The following is an 11,978-nucleotide window of genomic DNA, read 5'->3' on the forward strand; positions in this document are numbered from 1 at the left end:
GCCCAGAGGGACTGGGGAGCCCGAGGCCGAGCACCCTCGAGGGGTCCGCGCGCGCCAGCCCTCCCCTTGCCCGGCATACCCGCCCACCGAGCTCTGGCCCTCTCACGGGAGGGCTCCAGGCAGGTCTCTGACTCCTTAGGGCCTCACTTTTCCCCGCACCTGAAAATTGAGGGGACCAAGCCAGGGATCTCCTAGAGCCCTTCGCCATCATGCATTCTTTCACTGAACACAATTATTGAGCATCTACTGTGTGGCAGCCACGATGTTAGCAGGTAGGAAATTCAGCTACAAACAAGACAGCCCCCACTCCCTCCCATTATCCCCTACCCCTGTAGAGCCGACAGAGGATTACAGGTCTACGTCCAGTAGCTGTGTAGGAACAGGGTTGCCTTGGTCCAAAACGGATGAGTAAGGCCCCAAATTTTCTGGGTTTAGTCTATGATGATTTCAAGGAGACCCAGTCAGTAGTTTGGATCTAACACACCAGTGCCCAGAACACACTTCCTAATAAGTTCTCACAGTTAGCCCTTGGCTTTTTCCCCAACTCTAGACTTGAGAATATCACTGTCCTTGGCAGCGCGGCCAGCTCTGTGCGTGTCTTCAAAAATCTGGATACCGTAATCACATGGTCCTATTCCTAGCCCATGAAGACTGATTTTGCCTTTCTCTTCTCCAGTTCATAGCCCTCTTTGAGCTCAAAGTCATAAAGTCAACCCCCAGGTCACCAAGCTGGTTGTCACCTCTTCCCGGACCAAAGGATTAGGCTGCTTCTCTTATCCAGTCAGGTTGGTTGTGAAGAGGCCGCAAGGGAAAAGGTCTGGATGGTCTACATATTCAAACATGGATATGTAGCTAACCTGCTGTGAGACCCTGGACATGTCACTCATGGGCTGCGGGCCTCTGGTTACTCAGGACTGCAAGAGGCTTGGTGAGACAGGATTGGCCTTTTCAGTGTGGAGATGTCAAAGTTCTATGTGTGGCTCTTGGAAAGGTGGCTCAGGTCAAATCCATCACCATAAATGGAAGCCAAGCTCTAACGGTTCTGCAGGGTGTTCTGCAAACCAACCAGGAAGTTCTGCTGTTTCATGTATCCATCAGGTGCTTGCCAAGCACTTCCTCTGTGCTGGGCACATGCTAGGGCTGGGGGTACAATGATAAACAAGGGCTACATGGTCCCCGCTTTAAAAGCTTACAGTCTGGCTGTTGTCTTATTCATTCCTCACAGTAACTCCCCAGAAGTGAATTATTATTCCACCTTTTCTTTATGGATGAGGGAACTGAGTCTCAGAGAGGTAAAGGAATTTGTCTGCCAATGCACAGCTCATTATTTCCTGAGATCTTTACTCTGTCGTCCTGGCTGTGTGCATTATGTGAGTTAATCCTAACAGCCACACTAGCTATGGTGTAGGTACTGTTACTACGTCTGTTTCACAGAGAGACCTGCCAAGGGCTCAGAGAAGTTGTGTGCGTCAGGATTAGGATCTGAACTCGGGTCTGCTGCCCTAAACTGTGAACTTTCTGACCCACCCCAGGCAGCCTTCAGGAAAGGGGCTGAAACTTCCTGCAACTTGTTCACTTCCCTTTCAGTCCCCTGGATAAAACAAAGAGAAGCAGAGCCATTAACCAGTGTCTGTAAATTAAAAAGGAGGAGGATAGGAAAGTGAGGAGGAGGGGTGGGGGGAATGAAGAGGAGGGTGTAGAAGGAGGAAAAGAAGGAGAATGGGAAGGAGAAAGAAACATAGCAAAGAAAAAGAAAACGGGAAAACAAGCAAAGGCTTTGCTCCCATCAGGGGGGAAATCGGCGTCTTGTCGCCTAGCTCCATGCCCTGATTTATGATAAAAAATTTAGAGGAAATCATTTATATTTTAAAGGATCTAAATAGCTGCATGAAAGTTTTATCTAAAGTGCTACTGTATTTATAGGCAGTTCTTCCATGCTGGAGGTAATTAATAGATGTATAAATCGCAGGGCTCTGAGCTCCCCTGCCCAGCAAGGCTGGATGGCGGCGCGCGCGGGCCTTGGCACTTGGGGGACGTGGGCCTCGGAAGGGGGAGGCAGCCGGAGAGAGACCCGCGCCATCCTCGCCTCCCACCCAGCCCCGCCCTTGGGAAAGGCTTTGCTGGGACCCCAGAGCTAATTCACCCCGGAGTAGGGGATGCAGTTTGAAAGTGGAAGTTGAGCTGCCGTTCCCAGCTGCCCAACTCCTAGTCCCCTTCACGAGTTTGTCGCTAGAGAGCTCTAGTGGCGGCCCTTCTTCCCTCTTGCCCGCCCCCAAGCCAGCGCCAGGGAATTTGCTGGCTGTGTGCTCCTGCCAGCCGGTCCCGGAGGCCTTCGGTAGGTGAAGTCCTGGGCTTCCTCACTCCCCCACCCCAACTTTAGCCCAAGTCCCATTTCTCTCTCTGTGCCCCCTACTCAAGATGCCAGGTGCTTGTTTTGTTTTGGAAAAGGAAGCCAGTTGTGAGAGGCTGACAGCTCTCGGCTTACTTTAATTAAGGCTGTGAAATATTGATGGTTTTGGCTCTCTCTGTGGCTGCCACACCTTACAGGCTGGGAGAGAAGCCCAGGGGTGAACAAGTTAAGGTAGGCCAGATGGTTTCCCTTCAGAAACGCCATTCAGACCTACAGAGGTGTCACTGCCTGAGATCATCCCTGAGCCTACATAATTGATGGATCTCCTGAATGTGAAAAATAAAAATCTACCAAACTGGAAAGAAACAGTGAGGATTCATTCTGGGTGAGGAGAGGGTGTGCCTGTGCCTGGGCTGAAGGTGGATGGTCTGGGGGTAAATAGCAGCTACCTTGGCCCTTTTCTTTCATTGGGTTCCTCCCAGCTGGGCCATATTGAGCCATTTTCTGTCAGGACATAGCACAGAAAGAATCTTCCCCATTTAAACACCCTCCTTTAGCTTTATTGGGGGACTAAGAGCAGGCATTCCTCGATGAGAAGAAACTATCCATCTCCCCTTTTATTTTATTTTTATTTTCTGAAGGTTTTTATTTAAGTAATCTCTACACCCCTTGCGGGACTCGAACTCACAACCCTGAGATCAAGAGCCATGTACCTGTTCTTCCAACTGAGCCAGCCAAGTGCCCCCATCCATCTTCCTTTTTAAAGTCCTTTAATTTCTTATGCTCTGATTAAGTACCCCCAAAAGTGCATTTAAAAGAAACTTACCCACTCACCTCTTTACTCCACCATTAAGTTTGAGCTAGAGGATGAACGTGTGTCTGTGTTTTTCTGCTGGTCCTGTGGCTCTAAACAACACTACAAAAGAGTTGCCATCCTGGCACATCAAGATATTTTGATCTAGTGGGTTCATGCTTTAATGGGAGTTGGAAGGGGGTTTGTTGGTGTTGTTTGTGGTGGTGTAGTTGTGGTGGGAGAGACTCCGTCTTCCAAGACCCGTGTCCTGCATGTGCATGAACAGGGGTGAAACATTATTTTTGACATATGATGACCTTGCCATTGACACATTTCAATATGTCAGTTCCAGAAGGGTGTTATGGATCATTGCTTCTCCTTACTAAAATTCATCGAGTTACAAACAAAATACTATCAATATCCTCTGCCCCAAACCATTTCTTCCCTTGTATATTTAACCATAATTTATTATATTTCTCAAACATTGTTTTCCTAATATAACAGAAAGGACAATGAAGATCTGGCTCTATCTCTGGGTTCAGAATCCAAGTTCTAATAGATTAGAAATACAGAGAATCTTGGAGTGCCTGGGTGGCTCAGTGGGCTAAGCCTTTGCCTTCCGATCAGGTCATGATCCCAGGGTCCTGGGTCCTGGGATCAGTCCCACAGCAGGCTCTCTGCTCAGCGGGGGGCCTGCTTCTCCCTCCCCCTCTTGCCTGCTACTCTGCCTACTTGTGATTTCTCTCTCTCTATCAAATAAATAAAATTTAAAAAAAAAAAGAAATACAGAGAACCTGGAAGCTCTTCTCTCCTTTTTTCCCAAGATGTTTTTCTCTCTGTGAATATGACAGTTCATCTATTTCTTCGGCTCTAGCATCCTACTTCCTGAACAGGGGGAAGATTTTGCATGCAATTTGCAAGTCAGTCTTTCAGAATTCGAACAAGAGCAGGTCTGGTGGTAATTACAAGGATCTGGAAATGAACATCATATCCAAAGCGCACTACACAACACAATATGGTAGGTGGTACTGCCAGATTTCACTTCACGTTTATAACCTCCTTTTCTCCCAAAGAGAGTGTGTCGCATGTAACCAGCCAGTTTCAGTGTGGTAGGACAGGACAGCATCCTTTTTGAATAAGCCGTAAGCGTTTGATAACTGCTATCAGTGTGTGGAATGGCTGTGTGATAGGGAAAGGTCGGAGGGTGAGGGGGAGGTCCGGGAAACTTCCTCTGTGTTGCTAAGACCTGAATGAAGAGAAGGAACTGGCCATGTGACAATCTCTGACAAGAGTTTACAAAGGCAGAGTTAAGTGCAGCACCCCAGGCTGGGAAAGAGGTTGTGTGTTCCAGGGGGAAGGTCGCTCTGCTGGGCCCAGTGAACAAGGGAAAGGAAAGGGGTGAGTTTGGAGAGGGGGAGGGATTAACTAGGATTTTAGGAGCCATGGTAAGAAACTGGTGCTTTGTTCCAAGAGCAGTGGAAAGTTTTAAGCAGGAGAGTGATAAGCATTTTGATAACAGTCTCCTAAAAGGGAACACAACCTACCAGGCACACAGCAAGGAGGTCTTCCAGAAAAAAGTGGTACTCTTGCTGTTCCCTCTCTCTGGAATGCTCTTCCCACAGACATCATGTGGCTCACTTGCACGTGTCCTTCAGATGTCAACTCAAAGGTCATCTTCCCAGTGAAGCCTTCCCCAAACCTTCTATTTACTATTTCAGTTATCTCTCCCCTATCACATTGTTTCTGCCCTTCTCTGCTTTGTCTCCATAGCACTCGTTATCTTAGAAACTTCATAGTCGTATTTGACTTTTTTATTAGTTTGTTGTTTATTTTGCTAATAGAATGTAGTTTGGATGGAGGCAGGGGCTTGGCTTTAGTCATTTCCACTTACCTTGTGTCACAAACACTGCCTAGAGCTAAATAAATTTGCATGGAATCTGTGAACTAACTGAGCTGAGTTTTGACAACATCTGGTTTAAAACGAGGACACTACCAGTGCCCTTGGTGAGCCATCTATTTGGGTCCCCTCATTCAGGGGGACCACAGAGTCATTTTGTCATCTTGGAAGGTATGAAAGGTAAGTAGCCAACATGGGTATCAACCTTGTCTCAGACTATGCTCCCCATGATTCTGCTCATCATGCTAAGCCCATTCCCATCTCAGAGTCTTTGTCTTCATGTTTCTCTACCTGGACTCTTACCCTCCCATTTCTTCCCCTGGCCAGCTCGTCCTTGTCATTCACTTCACACGCTACCTCATCAGAGAGGCCTTCCCTGCCCTTCCCTGACTACCTAATCAAAAATTACCTCCATATACCCCATCCCCCCAAATGGTCGCTTTCTACCCCATTATTCCATTCTTGCTTTTCAACCTAACACTTAGCACGATCTGAAAATTACTTCTCCTTTGACTTGTTTATGTGTTTATGACCCACGTGCGTTCGCTAGAACATAAGCTCCATGAAAGCAGACCTGGCCAACCTTGCGTTTCATGGAACCTCCAGTGCCCGGCACACAGGGCGGTGCTCGAAACGCATGTTGAATAAATGCATAAATGAATAAACAAGTCAGACAAGCTAACGTTGGCCAAGAGCTACGGAGTGAGTGATTGGCATTGCCCAGGAAACCCAATTCCCAGTTCCCTCCTCCCCTTTAGACCACACTGCCTTCCCGATGTATGTGGGAAAAGATAACTGAAAAGATAGACAAGAAGAGCCGAAACTTTTCGAAGCCCACACTGAAGGGGAAAGGCTGAGCTCTTGTGGAGGAAAAAGGAAGCATGTCCCAGCTTTGGGAGGATCACTGCTTCCATTGTTCATCTGAGCCTTTGGGTCAATAAAGCAGATTTCTGACATCATAAAGCCAATTAAGACAAAAAAAAAAAAACAAACCATACACAAAACTTGACACTGGCTATGACATGACTGTTCCATTGTACAATCTGATCGAGGAAATGTATCTAGGATTACCCAGACAGTCAATTATTCATGAGCTAAACGTCCAGGCATCAATTACCTGGCTTGAGGCTCTTATTCATTAAGGAGATTGAACAGCCCAACTTAACAAAGCAGGAGAAAGTTGCTAAGTAACAGAAGTTACCTGACCAGCCTGCAACACTGCAACTTCCACAATATGAGTCTTGTCATGGCAAGAAAGGGCCCAAGGATCACCAGCACCAGAGATCAAGTGGTAAGCCCCAGTGGGACTAGTTTCAGCTTCGGCAAAGGGAAGGGAGCTCCGAGGCTGGGAGCTTGATTTAGACAGCTGGAGCAGTGGACAAGATATAAGCTAAGTTCCCTTTACCAAATGAGGGGGATATTTACCAATAGGACTAAGAATACTTCACAACACATACTAGTCAACATTTTAGTTGAAAGTCAAAGATGTCTCTCTAGCATATAATTGAGCAATAGTAGACTGCAAATATAACAACAATTCCCCTGGGTGCTACAAATTCTTAGAATTCCTCTTCAGGGGGCTCCTGGGTGACTCAGTGGGTTGAGCCCCTGCCTTTAGCTCAGGTCATGATCTCAGTGACCTGGGATCCTGGGATCGAGCCGCCGCATTGGGCTCTCTGCTCAGCCGGGTGACTGCTTCCCCCTCTCTCTGCCTACCTCTCTGTCAACTTGTGACCTCTCTCTCTGTCAAATAAATAAATAAAATCTTAAAAAAAAAAAAAAAGAATTCCTCTTCAGGTATCCATTTGACAGTCAGTCTAAAAATCATTCTAAGGATAAGAAAATGTATAAATAGGATACAAAAGTTTATGTAGAGGAGGCAGAACTTTATATACCCAGCCTAATTAACTTTTTCCTTTGAAAAAATTGTTCCACTACAGATAATACTGTAGTTCCCTTGTCTACTATTTCTAGTATTTGTCTGTATTACTTTTACAATCAGGGAAAAAAAGACCCCGGTGTTCTCAGATTTGACCACACAGATCGTGAGGGAAGGAGTTTCGGTTTGGGACTTCAAGAGAATATAGCGGTTGACACAGGGTTTTCCAAAAATTGGGGTGCATTACCACACCCAGTGTATTGTTTCAGGACATAGTGTGAGGTAGGCAGACCAGTTATGTAGTTTGCAGGGCCCAGAGCAAAATGAAAATGTAGATCCCCTTGCTCAAAAATTATTAACAATTTCCAAATGAGAGGGGGCACCTGGGTGGCTCAGTTCATTAAGTGACCAAATCTTGATTTTAGCTCAGGTCGTGATATCAGGGTCGTGGGATCAAGCCTGCATCAGGCTCCAAGCCTGGTGGGGAATCAGTCTGAGATTCTCGCTCCCTCGCTCTCCACCCCTCTCATCCCCCAGGATAAATAAATAAATATTTAAAAAAAAAAAAAAGAAAGAGAGAGAATTTCAAGATGGCAACAACAGAACATTAAACCAAGCACAGGGCCCTTCTCAGCGCCGAGCCATCAAACCAGCCCTGGGTTGGCTGGGTTAGGAACACAGGCTTCCAGGTGAGGCTGACTCCAGTATGAGCCCTGACTTCACCTTTACTAGCTGGAAGGCCTTGATGAGTCTTCATTTTCTCAGAGATAATAATAGGAACAAAATGAGGATTAAGTGAGACCATGCCTGGCACATGCCAACCACTCCATAGGGGATAATTATCTCTAATGCTGTGGAAATATTAATGACAAGTTAGTGGCAATGGAGCAAGGCTGCTTTTGGCCCTGCTGGTAAGTATCTGCATGGGGTAGCTTGACTCATGCACGTGAACTCCAAAATAGGGCAAGCTGCAACTGACGGACACTTCGTTCTCTCTGCCTGTGGGTATCACCCGGTCCGGTCAGTGGAATTCCTTTCTTCCCACAGCTATTAGCACCTGAGAAGGGCCTGATTTGGGTTGGTGTGAATATTTCATGGGAAGTGAGGCTGTTGCAAGTTTGATAACTGAGGTTTATTCTGAGCCACCATAATCTGGCTCATTCATTCATTCATTAAATACTTTGATGGTCATTCACTGGCATTGGGGGAGCAGATAAATCATAGGCAGTTCCTAACCTGGAAAATACTGCCACGGCCCTTTGAGGGACTGACTCGTTTTCATCTTCTTAGGTCTCAGCTCAAATATCAGCTCCGCAGACAGGCCTTCCTCTCTGCCCTCCCTACAGGAGACTGCCAGTGACTGTCTCATCGCCTCACCCAGTGCCTTCATAGAACCTGTTGACTTGTCAGAAACAGAGCTGGTATCTTGTGTGTTCTGTAACTCTAGAATGCAGAAGAAGTCCTGGCTTGCAGTAGGAACACGGTCCATATTTTTCAATACATTAGTGAACAAAGGAGTACAGAAACTGGATGGTGCTGGGGGAACACAGAGAAGGAGCTCAGTGTTCTTGCCTGAAGTTGTTGCCGATGTCTTCCCAGAGGAGGTGCCATCTCAGATGAGTCTTAAGATTCGAAAAGCAGTGAGAGAGGCAAACAAAGGTGGGTGGATGCTCTAGACTGAGGGGAACAGCATGTGCCAAAGCAAGAGGCCCAAGAGGGTTCAGGGACCGCAGGTGTTTTAGTAGAGCCCAAAGGTAGGGTGCAGGTCACAGGAGGGCAGGAATTCACCCAGAAGCTGGAGTGGGAACCAGATCACTGAAAGCATTAGATGGCTAAGGAAGTGGAGTCTTACGCCGGAGGCCGTCCAGCAAACTCCATTTATCTGCCTGCTCAGTGGCCAGCACGGAACCAAGTGCAATGGGTACAGCAGTAAGACCTCCATAGTCCCTGACCTCAGAGAGCTTACCCTCTAGCAGGGAAGACAGACATGACACAAATACAGAGTGCTTTATCACTCCGTCGTTAAACAAAGACTACTGAAAGCACTGTGATCAAATATTATAGGGTGGGGTGAGAATCCTTAACGAGGATATCTGATCTGGGTTAGGGGTTGGAGAAGCCTACCCTTTTTTTTTTTTAAAGATTTTTTATTTATTTATTGACAGAGAGAGATCACAAGTAGATGGAGAGGCAGGCAGAGAGAGAGAGGGAAGCAGGCTTCCTGCTGAGCAGAGAGCCCGATGCGGGACTCGATCCCAGGACCCTGAGATCATGACCTGAGCCGAAGGCAGCGGCTTAACCCACTGAGCCACCCAGGCGCCCCAAGCCTACCCTTTTTAAAAAAATATTTTTTTCATTTATTAGAGAGAGAGGGAAAGCGCTCGAGCATGACTGGGTTGGGGGAGGCAGAGGGAGAAGCAGGCTCCCTGCTGAGCAGAGAGCCCCGGGGAGGGCTCCAGCCCACGACTCCGAGATCATGACCGGAGCCGAAGGCAGAGGCTTAACTGACTGAGTCACCCAGACACCCAAACCTTCCTTCTCTTTTTGACTCTCCAGTCAGGCCTGGAAAAATCTATTGTTTGGTATTAAAAATCAACTTAAACTACATGTACTAATGAGAAAAAAAAAATCTCACAAATATACTGAGGATTTCAGTGAACCCATGCCCAGAAAGTCTGATTTGGTTTGATGCCATTTATATAATATTTTAAAGCACACAAAATATTATTATTATCTGTTATTATAAACATATAGCATGAAGACATGCATGGGAATGAGAAAAACTAAAAGCAGGGTAGTGCCTCCCTTGGGGCTAGGAGTCAAGCTTGGAATAAAAAATACTAGAGAGGTTCAACTTCATTTATAATGGTTTATTTCTCAGCTGGGTATAGATATATGGGTTAATTTTATTCCCCATACCTTTTCATATTTTTGAAGTATCTCACTTTTTAAAAAAATAAAGTTAACTGAAATCTATATTAAGTATTTTTTAATAGTCATCATTACCACAGAAGAGATTGTAACAGGAGCGCCTAGGCAGAGAGGCAGGCAGAGAGAGAGAGGAGAAATCAGGCTCAGTCGGTTAAGCGTCCCAACTCTTGTTCTCAGTTCTGATCTTGGTCTCAGGTTTGTGATTTTAAGCCCCATGGCTTTAAGACAGAGAGAGAGAGATTATAACATCTTTTCGTTCTTTTTTTTTTTTTTAAGATTTTTTTTTATTTATCTGACAGAGATCACAAGTAGGCAGAGAGGCAAGCAGAGAGAGAGGAGGAAGCAGGCTCCCTGCAGAGCAGAGAGCCCGATGTGGGGCTCGATCCCAGGACCCTGGGATCATGACCTGAGCCAAAGGCAGAGGCTTAACCCACTGAGCCACACAGGTGCCCCTATAACATCTTTTCTTTAAGACAGAATAGGGAATGGAAGTACGTATACAGTACCCATTTTATCAAACATTACAGAGTAAATTTAAAAAGTCCACAAATGTTTTTATTAGGTCAAAAACTCTCCCCCATCCTAATTTCTTCTCAGAGATTCCATATGTAAAACAAGAAGTAAGTAGAGTGAAGAGTCTTAGCTAAGATGCTTTAGGGACAGGCTGGACTTCTTGTGAGATTTCATTTATCTTTATTTGGGAAAGAGGCCACCAAAATGAAAAACAATCCCGAGAAGGCAGAAGGAACTAGAACCTCACATTCTCACCAACAGTGCCAAAAGTCCAGGCGCCAGTGGAACAGCACCATGATCGATGGCTAAGTGCATGGGAATGGCTGGTCTTCTGCCCCATTGTAAATGGCTTTCAGTGGTACCCCTCTGAAAGGACACTTGGACTTGTGTACATCTCTGGACACTGCGACCAAGGTCAAAGTTGGTATAGGGTGGAAGAATGGGCTTCCTTGTTTCAGGATATTTCTTCATGAGCCCATGGTGGGTCTCTGTGGCAGTTTAAAAATAGCCAGGGAGGAGTAACTGGACTGGCAGCCAGTTATTGATCACTCAGCAGAGTGCTGGCAGCTGTCACCAGGCCAGAAGAATAGAGAGACCATGTACCTGCCCTCCCCTTGCGGAACACATTTCCCCAAATCCTTATCAGAGACGCAGAACTAAAAGCTCTACCTAATTTGCTACCTCAGCAGCACAGTGTCTGATAATATCCTCTGATAAATGGAGATAAATAGTGTTTGGAAGGTGGACAGTGCTTTCTAGATTGACAGCCCAATTCTAGGAGACACAAAGGCATCAAGCCATCATCTGAAGTGGAAGTCTGTAAAACCATCGGTAGTGGTGGCTCTTTTCCCCCCTAGACATGTTTCTATGGGTCTACTCAATTGCTAAATCCATCCATCCATCCGTCCATCCATCCATCCATCCATCAAAATACGGTTCAATGTCTATCTGTGTCAGATTCCATTTCAGGTTATGGGATATGAAAATGACCAGGATTCAGAGCTGGAGGAGCACACAGTCAATGTTGACCGCATACCTGCTGAAAATAGAACCTGGCACTAGAGTTCCTAGGAAAACATTCTCACTCCCAGCTGTATCACTTGACATGCCAAGTGAATGAGATGATGAGCTCAGTGGTGAAACTCAATGCTGAAGGCCAGACAGTCTTGTCCAGGAATGACCAATACATTTGTTATATCCCTGTGTCACTTACATTCAACTGGTGACGGCTATCTGGAACACTGTAAGAATAACCCTGAAGGTAAGTTTGGGTGCTGGGAAAGAATATTGAGGTTGATTAATGATGTCAGTTGCAAGCAAAGAATAGGGGAGTGACTGCACAGACTGGCTTTCTCTGGGGCAGTGGAAAGACAACAGGCAAGAAGCCTATCCAGAGAGACTCTGATTTTATTTCTACCAATAGTTGTGCCCCTTAGGCAAGTGAGCTACTTTCTCTCTGTTCCCCTGATCTGTGGAACGAGAATGATAACATACTTTTTGCTCTATTTTCCTCCCAAGTTTGCTAGTAATAATTGAATGAAATAAAATATGAGCAAGTATTTGTCACTGTATAATTACATCGTAGGTTAAGATTGTACTGAAAGAATTAAGCTTT

Source organism: Mustela nivalis (assembly GCF_964662115.1).
Source record: "Mustela nivalis genome assembly, chromosome: 3".
NCBI classification, from domain to species: Eukaryota; Metazoa; Chordata; class Mammalia; order Carnivora; family Mustelidae; genus Mustela; species Mustela nivalis.